Source organism: Lactuca serriola, chromosome 5 (assembly GCF_051521515.1).
Source record: "Lactuca serriola cultivar US96UC23 chromosome 5, Lser_US96UC23_V15, whole genome shotgun sequence".
NCBI lineage: Eukaryota > Viridiplantae > Streptophyta > Magnoliopsida > Asterales > Asteraceae > Lactuca > Lactuca serriola.
The window spans coordinates 352429860-352447893 of NC_136412.1; the positions used below are offsets into that span (position 1 = coordinate 352429860).

General features: G+C 30.3%; 5 long non-coding RNA genes across 5 annotated transcripts; all 5 read left to right on the forward strand.

Moving 5' to 3' along the window:
• The first annotated feature begins 824 nt into the window (after positions 1–824).
• On the forward strand, positions 825–5035 carry LOC145055587 (uncharacterized). The gene is made up of 7 exons (XR_013685237.1): positions 825–867; positions 954–981; positions 1083–1153; positions 1238–1333; positions 1419–1470; positions 1548–2740; positions 4994–5035. It is a non-coding gene; the product is annotated as an uncharacterized LOC145055587 (long non-coding RNA).
• A 2262-nt stretch (positions 5036–7297) lies between these two features.
• On the forward strand, positions 7298–7755 carry LOC145055588 (uncharacterized). The gene is made up of 3 exons (XR_013685238.1): positions 7298–7365; positions 7480–7590; positions 7678–7755. It is a non-coding gene; the product is annotated as an uncharacterized LOC145055588 (long non-coding RNA).
• A 793-nt stretch (positions 7756–8548) lies between these two features.
• Positions 8549–9406, forward strand: LOC145055589 (uncharacterized). The gene is made up of 4 exons (XR_013685239.1): positions 8549–8599; positions 8684–8763; positions 9171–9241; positions 9326–9406. It is a non-coding gene; the product is annotated as an uncharacterized LOC145055589 (long non-coding RNA).
• A 1908-nt stretch (positions 9407–11314) lies between these two features.
• LOC145055590 (uncharacterized) lies at positions 11315–12163 on the forward strand. The gene is made up of 4 exons (XR_013685240.1): positions 11315–11680; positions 11781–11837; positions 11922–12001; positions 12084–12163. It is a non-coding gene; the product is annotated as an uncharacterized LOC145055590 (long non-coding RNA).
• A 1032-nt stretch (positions 12164–13195) lies between these two features.
• LOC145055591 (uncharacterized) lies at positions 13196–14481 on the forward strand. Its single transcript, XR_013685241.1, has 3 exons — positions 13196–13282; positions 13374–13459; positions 14410–14481. It is a non-coding gene; the product is annotated as an uncharacterized LOC145055591 (long non-coding RNA).
• The last annotated feature ends 3553 nt before the right edge of the window (positions 14482–18034 follow it).

Below are 18034 nucleotides of genomic sequence, written 5' to 3' on the forward strand. Positions count from 1 at the left end.
TTTAGCTCCAAATCCAAAAGTTACATCAAGTAGAGTTTAACCAAAAGCTCTTTTATATTTTTGCAAATTAACTTAATTACCTTTGTTTTTTTTTTTTTTTTTTAAATCATGTTTCTATTTTATATTTTACAAAGATGTCCTTTTATGTAATTTTACATGTTTTAAATGGGTTCCAACTACTTTTGCTGAACACTCGGATACAAAAATATAAGCTACGGCTTCCAGCTAGTTTTGCTGAATATGCCCTAATTTTAAAATTGGGTTCGTTAGTTTTAGGTCTCTCATTTGATCCTTGAAAAGAGGATTCTCCAGGATGATGAGATTATTGAATTGATATGTTCAAATGGCTGTCATACGGAAATGGTAATCTATGAAAAAAACTTTTAGTAGATACCAAATGAGATTCTGATGTAAGATTATGTAATAGGCTCCCTCTATTTAGTGGTGTTTGCTTATTGATTCATGTTTCAACCGCCTTCAAAGAGGCTAGGATCTGGGGACAACCCTATCCCTATGGAAAGAGAGCTAGTGTTTGTTATAGTAAGTTTGTGTTGCTTTACTTGCTTATACATTAAAATCTAAAGCTTCTCTGTGTAGTTCCTTTAGTATCATTTTACTACATTAACCGAATCCATTTTCTAATTTATTCAGATGATTTTGGTTTCAATCATATACTGTGGTTATACAGTGGTGTTCATTGTTGGGTTTGTGATGGAAAAGCAAGAAAGTAATAAAACTGTAAAACTTTTACAATATAAGCTTTTAATGTTTTCCATAACTTTATATATAACCAATCTTGAATATATATATATCAGCTTGAATAATGAACAGAAGAGAGCTACTGCTGACTATTTTCGTGTCTACAAGGTTGGATTTAAACATTTAGCTATTCATATCTAAATTTTTTCTAGTGTTAGATAAGATTCTTAATAATCTTTTTTGTTATTGTTCAGGGTACGTAACAACAATAGTAAATCAAAGGTTTCTCTTCTGGGTTCTGCACTTCATCCTTTTCTTGTGTAACTATGAAATCCTCTATAAATATCAAATATTAAGTTAAATTTTCCTATTAATATCTGCAGGAGATCGAATTCTGACTTTTTTGAGAAGAAATTACTTTGTAGCCACCAGTTACTTATGATTCCCGATGAATGTATGCAATATTAAAATGCAATCTGGATTAAATAATCAAATTAAGAAATGTTTATAAGAATTAAAATTTATTTATCTTTCTCAGAGCTTAGAGGAAAATGGCAAGATGATAGGCGCTCTTCTAGTGGAAAAGATGTTAATGTTGTGAGATGGGAACAATTAAAACAGCTTCTTCAGTCTCGTAAACAAAAGTTCACATTTTATTAATTTTAATCTAATAAATAATATGTAGTAAGTATATTAAAATGTTGTTTTTTTTTACGTAGGTTTGTTAAGGAGATTGTCTTTTCTTTCACTTATCCTAGGCTTGATATGGAGGTCAATTGTTTTTTTTACAATATCACTACTTTATGATGTATTATTATTATTATACTCATTGAAAGTCATTATCTCAGGTTTCCAAACACATGAATCATTTACTGAAGGCACCATTTTCTTCTTCTTCGATGTTCATCGGTGATTTTCTTCTCCAAACTCCATCATAAAAGGTTGTTTCTAACTCCTTTCTTATTTTCTGTTGTTTCTTCACAATTTATGTTTTTCGGTTGATCGTTTCGATTTAGGGTTTCCTCATTATCGTTCACACTGGAACGGATATTTGTCTTTAAGATTCTGGTACTGTGAGTTTCTTTGTGGTTTGTTGCAGGTTGGTTCACGTGTTGCTTGTGTTGGTCGCTTGCTCTTGAACATCTTATTGAACTGTAGTCGGCTGAACTTCGGTTGATTAATCTGTTTGTCTGAAATAACTCTCTAAGGGTCGGATTTCATCACCGATAAACCCTAAGTAGAGAACGGACAAATAGAGTTGATCCTTCGAGGCTTCATCCTAATAGCACTGTGAGGGATTTCTTGTTCCTTTTCTTATCTCTTTTCATATTATGATTGGGAGATCCTGGTTGTCTTGTGAACACTAGATTTCTTGATTGTCTGAGTCCTTCTTTGTCTGATTACCTGTTGGTTATTTGTTTGCCTGGTTTTTGTTTGTGATTAATTTGTCCTTATGGCTGGTTCTTTTGAACCTCCTAGTAGAAGTGGAAAGGATGATCAAGTTAATTTTGATGATCTTCTCTTTGTCAAAACTGCATTTTCTATAAGTCAAGAATCATATTTTACTTAGAACCTTTACCTAATGTTAAAACTGCATTTTCTATATTGTCTAGAGAAGCATCTCTTCAAAGAAATGGTTCTTTGTCTTCTATTCAGTCATCTCTACTTTCATCTAAGTCTCAGTCTACTGCTTTCAATAGTATGTTTAATAATAGGTTTAACTCCAATAGTTCTAATAAGAATAAAAATCAAGTTGTTTAGTGTAAGAATTGTGGTATTAAAGATCATTCAATTGAAAAATGTTACAAGATAATAGGATATCCAAAAGACTTTCAGCAAAGAAGCGAGTCAAATAATCAAAAAACCTTCTATGTTAACTCTGTTACCACTTCTTCTGGGAGCTCTAATGCTCCTAACTTAACTGATTCTGTTGGAGATTCTGAGTTTCATCAGGTTACTAAGGAACAGTACATCAAGTTTTTACAACTTATAAATGATAAGCAACTTAATGAGGAAGCATCTGCTAGTGCTAATATGACAGGTAATTGCTTATTTCAAGCTTTTAATTCTTCTATTGATTCTCAAAAGTGGATTGTTGATTCAGGAGCCAATCAACATATGCTTGCTTTTGAATATCTTCTTCATGACACTGTGGATATGTCTAAATTGAATCTTTTTGTTAGTCATCCTAATGGTACTTCTGCTAAAATTGAGAAGATTGGTAATATGGACATATCTAGTTCCTTAAAATTGAGAAGATTGTTATCTGTTTATAAAGTATGTAAAGATAGTAATTGTGAGGTCATTTTTAATGAATATAGTTGTAAAATTCAGTGTTTACAATCAAAGGAGATGGTGGGAAATGGTAGAGAATCTGGAGGTCTCTATTACATGAATAGTGTGCCTTCAGGTAATCCTTTTAGGATTAATAATTCCTCATCCATTTGTTGTGTTTCTAAACTTGCATGGCATAACAAACTTGGTCATCTTTCTGATCAAGCTTTAGGTTCTTTAAAACATAAACTTAATTTTGAAAATGATACTCTTCCTCCTTGTGATGTATGTCATAAAGCTAAACAAACCAGAGAGTCATTTCCTGTTAGTCAACATGTCACCTCACATCTTGGTGAGTTAATTCATCTAGATGTATGGGCCCCTTATAGAGTGACAACTATAGAAGGATTTAGATATTTCTAAACCATTATGGATGATTATACTAGAGCTACTTGGGTTTATTTTTTGAGGTTAAAGGATGAAGTTTTTGATTGTGTTCTTGTGTTTTTCAATATTCTTTTAAATTAGTGTGAAGTTAAAATTAAAACAGTTAGGTCAGATAATAGAAACGAGTTTTTAAATAATAAGATGAAACAATTATTTGAGTCTAAAGGAATTATGCATCAAACTTCATGTGTTCACATCTCCTACCTTTGATAAACTTAGAGTTTTTGGATGTTTGTGTTTTGCAACAAAATTGAATAATTTGGATAAATTTTCTGAAAGGGCTGATAAATGTATATTTTTTGGTTATTCTTATAAAAAAAGGATATAAAGTTCTTAGTCTTGATTCGTATCTTATGTTTGTTTCCACAGATGTAAAGTTTTATGAGTCTGTATTTCCTTTAAAGCTGTAGTCTTCATCTGTGACTAATAAATCCAATGCTCCTTTATGCTCTAGTGATTCTTTTTCCTATGATGAGTCGCTGTAATCTAGGTAACTTGAGGGATGTCCATCAGTTGGATGCATACCAATATCTGGATGGGACTAGTCCCTTTTATGTCAGCAACCAGACTGGCGAGACACATGTGCCTTCTTCTAGTGAGATGTTTCCTAATTCTTCTACAATGTCCGAGGAAAGTGGTCCATTTAATACATGTCCTCCTTAAAGTGGTCAGTCTACTAGGGCTACTAGATCTGCTCGTATTGTACATATGTCAGCTAGATTTAGAATGAAAACCTTTGTTTTGTTTCAAATCTTAATAAAACTATTGGATAAAAACTTATATTTGGGTAAGTCGGGTGTCGATCACAGGGAACAAAATTTTAGCTAATAAAATAACTACTCATAATTAACTAAATAAAACAAGTAAATTAGGGGGTTTTTTACTGATTTTTGCAAGTTCAACTAACTTAAATCAAATAACGACTAAGCAAACAAAGAAAACAGTTTTTACTTCAAATATTAAAGAGTGCTCCTGTCACTTGTGGTTGATATCTACTAGACAATTTATATCGGCTTCGAATTAATTAATACTAGTTACTATGATTTAGAAATCTAGTGTTTCTCAATTTATGAACTACTATGTAGTGATCAAGCACAAGTTGAATACAAAACTAATATAAAAATAAATTGAAATAAGAATGATGCGATTCAATCACACAATATGGATTATTAATGCTTTCTAACACTTCCAAAGTTATTAACTTTATTTGTCTAACTCTATGATTTGTTGAATCATAAGATCTAATTATTTAATGATCATAACTTGAATGAAAGGTAATAAAGATTAAAACTTTAACATGTTAGGGTTATAATTCATCAAACACAAGAAAAACCTGGATAATGATGTCTTGAATTTTCTGGATTTGTGTTGATATCATTGGTCTTTTTTGAGGCCCCCTATGCGTGTGAATGTGGTCTTTTTTAGTTTCTATCTGTTTTTTGTTATGTTTTTTTGTAATGTATGGTCTATTAGATTGTTTATTTTATATATTCCTATTTGGATACCAAACCTCAACTCATTAGCCTCAGCTATGCTGTTCATGATTTTTGAAATGTTATCTGCTTAATTTCAGGTCTAGCATTCCCTCCGCTTTAAATCTGTCCTTATTGTCAGGTTGGTGGTTTAGGTCCAAAATAGAATCTTTTTGCAATTTTGGTCCTTTTTTCATAGTTTCATAATGCTTTTTAGTACATGGGTCATCAAACTCTAACAACCTAGATGTTAAATTAATGAAAATGACAATTTTGTAAACTCTTTCATTTTCATTTTCAACGGAATTCCTCTCTTTCCTTAAAAATACCCTCTCACCCTCTCGGTAATTTTTATTAAAAAAAATAAATTAAAACAAACACATTATTTTTTTATTTATTTCAAGAAGTAGCAACATACTTCATTCTTTTTACCAATGTAGGCAATATACTTTACTTTTTAGTTTTTACCCATAATAGCAACATACTTACATTTCTTTAAAGATCATACTTACTTACAATTCCTTATTCAATATGGAAACATGTTTGATTTTGGTTACTATTTATAGCATTATACCTTTAAAAACTTTTTTTTTCTTATTATGTCATTGTACTTTGAAAACTTGTTTGATTTTCTTACAAATAGCATTTTATTTTCATCTTTTTCCCAATTAAGTTATTGCACTTTGAAAATCTAATCTTGTTTGGTTCTGGTTACCAACTTTTGCTTCCATATTTTTCCGATTAAAACATTGTATAGCGCTATACTTTCAATATCTAACTTATATTTTTAATTTTTCTTCTTTTTGGGCATTTTACTTTGAAATGAAAACTTTTATATTTTTTTTATTACCACTTAGAGCGTTATATTCGTCATTTTGTTGCCTTTGAGACATTGCATTTTACATTTACAATCAACAAACAATTTTGGCAATATTCATCAATTAAGTCAGGTTTTCTTACTTAATATATTAAATCAAAAAGAAACAATCCTTACATCAGATTTGATAGTTCACTTACTTTATTCATTTGTCCTGTTTGCGACTTACTTTTTATTTGATCCTAGGGTTTTTCTGATATTATCCCAATATCAACACTCTTATGGAAGATGAACTTTCTTAATTGTATTGCTGCATATGCTAATTTTCTAAGGTACAAAACCAAACTTCACTTTGCTTATTAGTTTGTTTTTTTAATTAATTAATTAATTTATTTATTTAGCAAAATGTCTGATAGAGTATTAATGATAACTGGAGCAGTCAAGTGTTTCTAGCAATTTGAAAAAAAAAAGCCAAATGAGCATTTATAATTCTCAAAGGTACAAACCAAACATCACTTTGTTGATTATTTTGTTTTTATTTTTTGTAATTAATTTATTTATTTAATGTACATGCAAAATGTTTGATAGGGTATTAATGATAACGGGAGCACTCGAGAGTTTCTAACAATGTGAGAAAAAAAGCACAAATAACCATAAATAATTCGCTAAGGTAAAAAACCAAATTTCACTTTGTTGATTAGTTTGTTTTTTTATTTAATATACATGCAAAATGTATGATAGGGTATCAATGATAACAGGAGCAGTTGAGAGTTTTTATCAATTTAAAAAAAAAGCCAAATGACCACCTATAATTCTCTAAGGTAACAGACCAAACGGCACTTTGGTGATTAGTTTGTTTATCTTTTTTTTTTTTAAATTTATTTATTTATTTAATATACATGCAAAATGTCTCGTAGGGTCGTTAATGATTATTGGAGTAGTCTAGAGTTTCTAGCAATTTTGAAGAAAAAAAAAAGCCAAATGACCATTTATAATTTTCAAAGGTACAAAACCAAACTTCACTTTGCTGATTAGTTTGTTTTTTATTTTATTTTATTTATTTATTAATATACATGCAAAATGTTTGATAGGGTATTAATGATAACCAGAGCAGTCAAGAGTTTGTAGCATTGAGAAAAAAAAGCCAAATGATATTTTATAATTCTCTAAGGTACAAAACCAAACTTTACTGTCTAATTATTTTGTTTTTTTAATTGTTTTATTTATTTATTTCAGATAAAGTATTAATGATAAATGGAGCAGTCGAGAGTTTTACCAATTTGAAAAAAAAAAAAAAAAAAAAGTTAAATGACTACTTATAAGGTAAAAAACCAACTTTGGAGATTAGTTTGTTTTGTTTTTTGAAATTTAATTATATATTTAATATACATGCAAAACGTCTGATAGGGTATTAATGATAACCGGAACAGTCGAGAGTTTTTCGCAATTTGAAAAAAAAAAGCCAAATGACCATTTATAATTCTTTAAGTTACAAAACCAAACTTCACTTTACTTATTAGTTTGTTTTATTTTATTTTATTTATTTATTTAATATACATGCAAAATGTCTGATAGGGTATTAATGATAACTGGAGCTGTCATTAGTTTCTACAATTTGAAAAAAAAAAGCCAAATTACCATTTATAATTCTCTAAGGTACAAAACCGAACTTCACTTTGTTGATTAGTTTGCTTTTTTTTTCTTAAATTTATTTATTTATTTAATATACATGGAAACTGTCTGATAGTGTATTAATGACAACTGAAGCAGTCGAGAGTTTGTAGATTTGAAAAAAAAAAGCCAAATGACCATTAATGATAACTGGAGCAGTCGAGAGTTTGTAGCAATTAGAAAAAAAAAAGCCAAATGACCATTTAAAAGGTACAAAACCAAACTTCATTTTGCGAATTAGTTTGTTTTGTTAATTATTTATTTATTTGTTAAATATACATGCAAAATGTTTGACAGGGTTAATGATAACCGGAGCAATCGGAAGTTTTAGTGATTTGAAAAAAAAAACCAAATGACCATTTATAATTCTCTAAGGTACAAAACCAAACTTCACTTTGTTGATTAGTTTTTTTTTTAATTTATTTATTTAGCAAAATGTCTGATAGATTATTAATGATAACCGGAGCAGTCAAGAGTTTCTAGCAATTTGAAAAAAAAAAAAAAGAACAAATGACCATAAATAATTCGCTAAGGTAAAAAACAAAATTTCACTTTGCTGATTAGTTTGTTTTTTTATTTAATTGTTTTTTTTATTTAATATATCTGCAAATGTATGATAGGGTATCAATTATAACAGGAGCAGTTGATAGGGTCTTAATGATTACGGGAGTAGTCTAGAGTTTCTAGCAATTTTGAAGAAAAAAAAGCCAAATGACCATTTATAATTTTCTAAGGTACAAAACCAAGCTTCACTTTGCTGATTAGTTTGTTTTTTTATTTTATTTTATTTATTTATTTAATATACATGCAAAATGCTTGATAGGGTATTAATGATAAGTGGAGCAGTCGAGAGTTTGTAGCATTAAGGAAAAAAAAGCAAAATGTATTCTCTAAGTTACAAAACCAAACTTTACTTTCTGATTATTTTGGTTTTTTTTTAATTTGTTTATTTATTTCAAATACATGCAAAATATCTGATTGGGTATTAATGATAACTAGAGCAAGAGAGAATATCTAGCAATTTAAAAAAAAACAGATGACCATTTATAATTCTCTAAGGTACAAAACCAAAATTCACATTGCTGATTATTTTGTTTTTTTTTTTAATTTATTTATTTATTTAATATACATGCAAAATTTCTGATATGGTATTGTGGAACAGTCAAGAGTTTTACCAATTATAAAAAGGAAGCCAAATGACTATATATAATTCTCTAAGGTAAAAAACCAACTTTGGTGATTTGTTTGTTTTGTTTTTTGAAATTTAATTATATATTTAATATACATGCAAAATGTTTGATAGGGTATTAATGATAACTGGAGCAGTCGAGAGTTTCTAGTAATTTTAAAAAACAGCCAAATGACCATTTATAATTCTCGAAGGTATAAAACCAAACTTCACTTTGCTGATTTGTTTGTTTTTTTTTTTTAAATTAATTAATAATGTATGATATGATATTAATGATAACTGGAGCACTCGAGAGTATCTAGCAATTTGAAAAAAAAAAGCCAAATGATCATTTCTAATTCTCTAGGGTACAAAACCAAACTTTACTTTCTGATTAGTTTGTTTTTTTTTTTTAATTTGTTTATTTAATTCAAATGCATGCAAAATATCTGATAGGGTATTAATGATAACTAGAGCAAGAGAGAATATCTAGCAATTTGAAAAAAAAAACAGATGACCATTTATAATTCTCTAAGATACAAAACCAAAATTCACATTGCTGATTATTTTGTTTTTTTTAATTAATTTATTTATTTAATATACATGCAAAATTTCTGATAAGGTATTATGGAGCAGTCGAGAGTTTTACCAATTATAAAAAGGAAGCCAAATGACTATATATAATACTCTAAGGTAAAAAACCAACTTTGGTGATCTGTTTGTTTTGTTTTTTTAAATTTAATTATATATTTAATATACATGCAAAATGTTTGATAGGGTATTAATGATATCTGGAGCAGTCAAGAGTTTCTAGCAATTTGAAAAAAAAGCCAAATGACCATTTATAATTCTTCAAGGTACAAAACCAAACTTCACTTTACTTATTAGTTTGTTTTATTTTATTTTATTTTATTTATTTATTTAATATACATGCAAAATGTCTGATAGTGTATTAATGATAACTGGAGCGGTCGAGAGTTTCTAGTAATTTTAAAATACAGCCAAATGAACATTTATAATTCTATAAGCTACAAAACCAAACTTCACTTTGCTGATTTGCTTGTTTTTTTTTAAATTATTTAATTTATTTAAGCTTTCTGCAAAATGTCTGATAAGGTATTAATGATAACTGGAGCATTCGAGAGTATCTAACAATTTGAAAAAAAAAGCCAAATGACCATTTATAGTTCTCTAAGGTACAAAACCAAACTTCACTTTGGTACTTAGTTTGTTTTTTAATTTATTTATTTATTTAATATACATGCAAAATGTCTAATAGGGTATTAATGATAACTGGAGCAGTCGACAGGTTCTAGCAATTTAAAAAAAAACAGCCAAATGACCATTAATAATTCTCTAAGGTGCAAAACCAAACTTCACTTTGTTGATTAGTTTGTTATTTATTTTATTTTATTTATTTATTTAATATACATGCAAAATGCTTGATAGGGTATTAATGATAAGTGGAGCAGTCGAGAGTTTGTAGCATTTAGGAAAAAAAGCCAAATGTATTCTCTAAGTTACAAAACCAAACTTCACTTTATGATTATTTTGGTTTTTTTTAATTTGTTTATTTATTTCAAATACATGCAAAATATCTGATTAGGTATTAATGATAACTAGAGCAAGAGAGAATATCTAGCAATTTAAAAAAAAACAGATGACCATTTATAATTCTCCAAGGTACAAAACCAAAATTCACATTGCTGATTGTTTTGTTTTTTTTTTAATTTATTTATTTATTTAATATACATGCAAAATTTCTGATAAGGTATTGTAGAACAGTCAAGAGTTTTACCAATTATAAAAAGGAAGCCAAATGACTATATATAATTCTCTAAGGTAAAAAACCAACTTTGGTGATTTGTTTGTTTTGTTTTTTTAAATTTAATTATATATTTAATATACATGCAAAATGTTTGATAGGGTATTAATGATAACTGGAGCAGTTGAGAGTTTCTAGCAATTTGAAAAAAAAGCCAAATGAACATTTATAATTCTTCATGGTACAAAACCAAACTTCACTTTACTTATTAGTCTGTTTTATTTTATTTTATTTTATTTATTTATTTATTTAATATACATGCAAAATGCCTGATAGGGTATTAATGATAACTGGAGCAGTCGAGAGTTTCTAGTAATTTTAAAATACAGCCAAATGACCATTTATAATTCTATAAGGTACAAAACCAAACTTCACTTTCCTGATTTGCTTGTTTTTTTTTTTAAATTAATTTATTTATTTAAGCTTTCTGCAAAATGTCTGATAGGGTATTAATGATAACTGGAGCACTCGAGAGTATCTAGCAATTTGAAAAAAAAAAGCCAAATGACCATTTATTGTTCTCCAAGGTAAAAAACCAAACTTCACTTTGGTACTTAGTTTGTTTTTTAATTTATTTATTTATTTAATATACATGCAAAATGTCTAATAGGGTATTAATGATAACTGGAGCAGTCGACAGGTTCTTGCAATATGAAAAAAAAGCCAAATGACCATTAATAATTCTCTAAGGTACAAAACCAAACTTTACTTTGTTGATTAGTTTGTTATTTATGCTATTTTATTTATTTATTTAATACACATGCAAAATGTTTGATAGGGTATTAATGATAACTGGAGCAGTCGAGAGTTTCAAGGTACAAAACCAAACTTCACTTTACTTATTAGTCTGTTTTATTTTATTTTATTTATTTATTTATATATTTAATATACATGCAAAATGCCTGATAGGGTATTAATGATAACTGGAGCAGTCGAGAGTTTCTAGTAATTTTAAAAAACAGCCAAATGACCATTTATAATTCTCTAAGGTATAAAACCAAACTTCACTTTGCTGATTTGTTTGTTTTTTTTTTTTAAATTAATTAATAATGTATGATATGATATTAATGATAACTGGAGCACTCGAGAGTATCTAGCAATTTGAAAAAAAAAGCCAAATAATCATTTCTAATTCTCTAAGGTACAAAACCAAACTTTACTTTCTGATTATTTTGGTTTTTTTTTAATTTGTTTATTTATTTCAAATGCATGCAAAATATCTGATAGGGTATTAATGATAACTAGAGCAAGAGAGAATATCTAGCAATTTGAAAAAAAAAACAGATGACCATTTATAATTCTCTAAGGTACAAAACCAAACTTCACATTGCTGATTATTTTGTTTTTTTTAATTAATTTATTTATTTAATATACATGCAAAATTTCTGATAAGGTATTATGGTGCAGTCGAGAGTTTTACCAATTATAAAAAGGAAGCCAAATGACTATATATAATACTCCAAGGTAAAAAACCAACTTTGGTGATTTGTTTGTTTTGTTTTTTTAAATTTAATTATATATTTAATATACATGCAAAATGTTTGATAGGGTATTAATGATATCTGGAGCAGTCGAGAGTTTCTAGCAATTTGAAAAAAAAGCCAAATGACCATTTATAATTCTTTAAGGTACAAAACCAAACTTCACTTTACTTATTAGTTTGTTTTATTTTATTTTATTTATTTAATATACATGCAAAATGTCTGATAGGGTATTAATGATAACTGGAGCAGTCGAGAGTTTCTAGTAATTTTTAAATACAGCCAAATGACCATTTATAATTCTATAAGCTACAAAACCAAACTTCACTTTGTTTTTTTAATTAATTAATTAATTTAATATATATGCAAAATGTCTGATAAGATATTAATGATAACCGGAGCAGTCGAGAGTTTCTAGCAATTTAAATAAAAAAGCGAAATGCAAAATGATAAATGGAGCAGTCGAAAGTATCTAACAATTGTAAAAAAAAAAAAAAAAAAAGCTAAATTACCATTTATAATCTCTAAGGTACAAAACCAAACTTCACCATGCTGATTAGTTTTTTATTTATTTGATATATATGCAAAATGTTTGATAATGTATTAATGATAACTGGAGCACTCGAGAGTTTCTAATAATTTGAAAAAAAAAACCAAATGACCATTTATAATTCTCTAAGTTATAAAGCCAAACTTCTTTTTGCTGATTAGTTTGTCTTTTTTTTTTTTATTTAATTTCTTTATTTGATATACATGCAAAATGTTTGATAGGGTGTTAAGAGGTTGAAATTTTCTAGCAATATGAAAAAAAAAGCCAAACGACCATTTATAATTCTTTAAAGTACAAAACCAAACTTCACTATGCTGATTAGTTTGTTTTTTTAATTAATTTATTTATATATTATACATGCAAAATGTATGATAGGTACAAAACCAAACTTCACTTTGCTGATTAGTTTGTTTTTTTTAATTAATTTATTTATATATTATACATGCAAAATGTTTGATAGGGTTATTAATGATAACTAAAGCAACCGAGAGTTTCTAGCAATTTGAAAAAAAAAAGCCAAATGACCATTTATAATTCTCTAAGGTACAAAACCAAACTTCATTTTGCTGATTACTTTGTTTTTTATTTTTTAATTAATTAATTTATTTAATATATATGCAAAATGACTGATAGGTTATTAATGATTAATGGAGCAGTTACAATTGTAAATAAAACGCCAAATTACCGTTAATAGTTCTCTAAGATACAAAACCAAACTTCACCTTGCTGATTAGTTTGTTTTTTTATTTAATATTTTTATTTATTTGATATACATGCAAAAATTTTTATAGGGTATTAATGATAACTGGAGCAGTCGAGAGTTTCTAGCAATTTGAAAAAAAAAAAAAAAGCCAAACGGCCATTTACAATTCACTATGGTACAAATCCAAACTTCATTTTGCTGATTAGTTTGTCTTTTTTTTTTTTAATTAATTTCTTGAATTAATATACATACAAAATGTTTGATAGGGAGGGTGTTAATGATAACTGGAGCAGTCGAGATTTTCTAGCAATTTGAAAAACAAAAGTTAAATGACCATTTATAATTCTCTAAGGTACAAAACCAAACTTCACTTTGCTGATTAGTTTGTTTTTTCTTTTTTAATTAATTTATTTATTTAATGCACATGCAAAATGTCGGATAGGGTATTAAGCAGTTGAGAGTTCTAGCAATTTGAAAAAAAATCAAAATGACCATTTATAATTCTCTAAGGTACCAAATCAATCTTCACTATGTTTTTTATTTTATTTTTTTTAATTATTTTATTTATAATTAAAAAAAAAAGCCAGATGACCATCTATAATTCTCTAAGGTACAAAAGTCTGATAAGGTATTAATTAATTTATTTATTTAATATACATGCAAAAAAGTCTGATAAGGTATTGATGATAACTAGAGCAATCGAGAGTTTCTAGCAATTTGAAAAAGAAAAAAAAAAACCCCAAATGTGACCATTTTATAAATAGTTTGCTAATTAGTTTGTTTCTTATTTTTTAAATTATTTATTTATTTAATATACATGCAAAATGTCTGATAGAATTTTAATGATAACTGGAGCGGTTGAGAATTTCTAACAATTTGAAAAAAAAAAGCTTAATGACTGTTTATTATTCTCTAAGGTACAAAACCAAACTTCACTTTGTTGATTACTTTGTTTTTTTTAATTAATTAATTTATTTAATATACAGGCAAAACGTCTGATAGGGTATTAATGATAATTGGAGTAGTCGAGAGTTTCTAGTAATTTATTATTTTCTAAGGTACAAAACCAAACTTCATTTTGGTGGTTAGTTTGTTTTTTATTTAATATACATACAAAATGTCTAATAAGTTATTAATGATAAATGTTGCAATCAAGAGTATCTTTCAAATTCAAAAAAAAAAAAAAAAAGCTAAATTACCAATTATAATTCTCTAAGCTACAAAACCAAACTTCACTTTGCTGATTAGTTTGTTTTTTTTAATTAATATATTTATTTAATATACATGCAAAATGTTTGATAGGTATTAATGATAACTGGAGCAGTCGAGAGTTTCTAGCAATTTGAAGAAAAAAAAAAGCCAAACGGCCATTTATAATTATTAGACGTATATATATATATATATATATATATATATATATATATATATATATATATATATATATATATATATATATATATATATGTTGAGGGTGTAGAGTGAAAATATATTTTGTATATATATATCCTTGTACTCGTTATCTTATGAATCAATTACAATATTCAATTACCAAGTTTATCTTGGTATCAGAGCCTAACCCTAATCTACCCTACGGCTGCCTCTTCCCTGCCTCATCTCTCCTGTGTGTCGACAGTTGATACACTCACCCTTCTCTTCTCTTTGATTAATACATGGCTCCTATTACTCCTTTCTCTTCATCTGAGAAAACCTCTCACAATTCACACAAGTTCGGATTCACCTTATCACCAACAAATTACGGGTATTGGAAAACAATGATCCAACCCTTCCTGATCACAAATGATTTGTACGGTTATGTTGATGGTTCCATCGAATGTCCTCCAGCAATTACAGTCACTACCACTTCATCTGGTAAAGATGGCCAACAGGTGTCATCATCTCAACCCAATCCAGAAAACGCAGCATGGGTTCACAACGATGCCCATGTACGGATGTTGATTTTGTCTACTATCTCTGAAGCATCTTTTCAACATGTTCAAGGTAATTCACCTCGTGAACTTTGGTTGTCCCTTGAACGAGCTTATGCACCCCATACTTCTTCACGTGAATACACTTTAAAAACACAACTTTTAAAGATAACAATGAAGGGTGATGAATCCTCTTCTACCTACTTGACTCGTGCACAAGAATATTCTGATGCTTTAGCAAACATTGGTGAACCCATCAAGGAAAAAGACCTTGTCATGCTGGTTATTTCAGGACTTAGGGATGAATACAATGGCCTTAAATCCATGCTCCTGGCACGACAATTCCCCACTGCCTTCTCAGAACTCCATGGCCTCTTGGCAGATCATGATTTCATGATCAAAAAAATGCCCACCGAAGTCTCGCCTGCCCAAGCCTTTATAACTGCTGTTCCCTCTCATAAATCTAGCACAACCGGGTCATCTCTCCCCACTGAAACTCTTCATGTTGTTCAGCAACTTGCTCAACAGTTGGGTTTCCAACTTCAGCCACTGACAAACATATCCTCGCCACAAGCTCACTACACACAACGCTCGGGAAACAATCGGGATCGCCCTTTCAATAACAGATCTGGTCGTGGGAGAGGAAACCGACAACAAGGAAGGGGAAACCGATCTCAATTCAGTTGGGCTTCCAACCAAAATACAGTTTATGGTACATGTAATCGGTGTGGCATAGGTCACGTTCCGTCCGAATGCCCAAACCGTGACCCCTCAACTATGCGACCAAAAACACAGCCCTCTGCGAATTTTGCAGACTTCCGCTCACAAACAGGTTCTTGGCTACCTGACACTGGTTCGAGTCATCATGTTACCCCTGATATTTCTACATTTGAAAATTATGACACTTATTATGGCAATGACAACATTCACGTTGGCAATGGTACAGGTTTGCCCATCCTCCACATTGGTTCCTCTAAACTTTATGCTCCCACAAAATCTTTCTCGCTTACAAACATCCTTCATGTTCCCAAAATTAAACAAAATCTACTCTCTGTTCAAAATTTTTGTCAAGACAATAACTTCTATTTTGAATTTCACACCTCCTTTTTTGCTGTGAAGGACGAGATAACTCACACCACCCTCCTCACGGGTCCAAGTAAAGGCGGTCTTTATTGATTCGAGCTTCCGCGGATACAACCAATTTCAAAAGTTGCTTTCTCTACTACTTGTGCCTCTTCCATCACTTGGCATCAACGCTTGGGGCATCCTCACTCTCAGTTGTTAAAGTCAATGTTATCCAAATACCGTTTACCTTTACTAGATAATTTTAGTTCTTTTAATTGTGATTCCTGTTCCATTGGGAAGTCATCAAAACTTCCTTTGTCATCTTCCACTTATAAAAGTTCAAACTTTTTGGATTTATTGTTTTGTGATGTTTGGGGCCTGCTCCTGTTACCTCTTTTGATGGGCACCGTTATTTCATGTTATGTGTTGATCATTTTTTTCGCTTTATGTGGATATTTCCATTAGCAACCAAAGCTGATGTATGTGACACTTTTAAGGCATTCATGATTACTGTTGAAAGACAATTCCAATCTAAAATAAAGTTTGTTCAAACAGATTGGGGCGGTGAATTTCACAACCTTTCCAAGTTCTTCTCAACACTCGGCATCACTCATAGACTCTCATGTCCACACACAAGTGAGCAAAACGGTATCGTTGAGCGCCGACATCGTCATGTTGTCGAAACCGGTCTCACCTTACTTGCCCAATCTCATGTTCCACGTCGTTTTTGGCACTTTGTGTTTGATACGGCTGTTTATCTTATTAACCGCATGCCATCTCGAGCAAACTCCAATATCTCACCTTTTGAACATGTCTTCAAACACACCCCCGATTACTCCTTTTTACGGGTTTTTGGTTGTCGTTGTTACCCACATCTTTGTCCATACAACAAACATAAAATGGACTTCCGATCCATGCCGTGTGTTTTCCTCGGCTATAGCACATCTCATCATGGTTACCGGTGTTTTGATCCCCAATCTGAGCGAATATACATTGCTCGACATGTTCATTTCCATAAAGATTCCTTTCCATACCATACCATCTCCTCTCCAAACCCACCTGCACCTACATCAGCCAATCCGTATGTCTCATCCTACCCTAACATCCCACCTGATTTGAACTACTCAAACACACCTCCCTTACCACAACATCAATCGCCATCACCAAACCCTGAAATTGCACATGGAACGCCACCATCACCTGACCAGCAGTCAACGATTCCACCTTCACAACAACATCAACAATCATCACCGCAACATCCGACACCACCACCCCCACCTCTGCCACCCCTTATTTATACTTATGCTCGCAACACCCATTCTCGGTCTACCATACCCACACCAACTACACAATCTGATATGCCTCGTCCTCGTCCCTCAAACCTTCGCCCTAATCCCAAACCAGTTAAACGTTCCTTTCATAGCCATATCAGCACACCTGAAACAGAACCTACCACATTCAAAGCTGCACACAAGGACCCAAAATGGCAAAAAGCCATGCTAGATGAATACTCGGCACTTCTACGAAATGGTACCTGGACATTGGTACCACGGCCACCGAACTCGAATATTATTGACTGTAAATGGGTGTATAAACTCAAACGGGACCAAACAGGGGCAGTGTCACGATACAAAGCACGCTTAGTTGCTAAGGGGTTTCGCCAACAACACGGTATCGATTATCAGGAAACTTTTAGCCCGGTCGTTAAAGCCACCACCATTCGGGTCATTTTATCCTTAGCGGTCACACAAAAATGGCCCTTGCGACAGCTTGATATTCAAAATGCATTTTTGCATGGAGATCTCCATGAAACCGTTTATCTTCGACAACCTGAAGGATTTGTTGATTCTACCAGACCTGATCATGTGTGCCTTCTCCGTAAGTCCCTATATGGCTTAAAACAGGCTCCACGAGCCTGGTTTCATTGGCTTTCTACG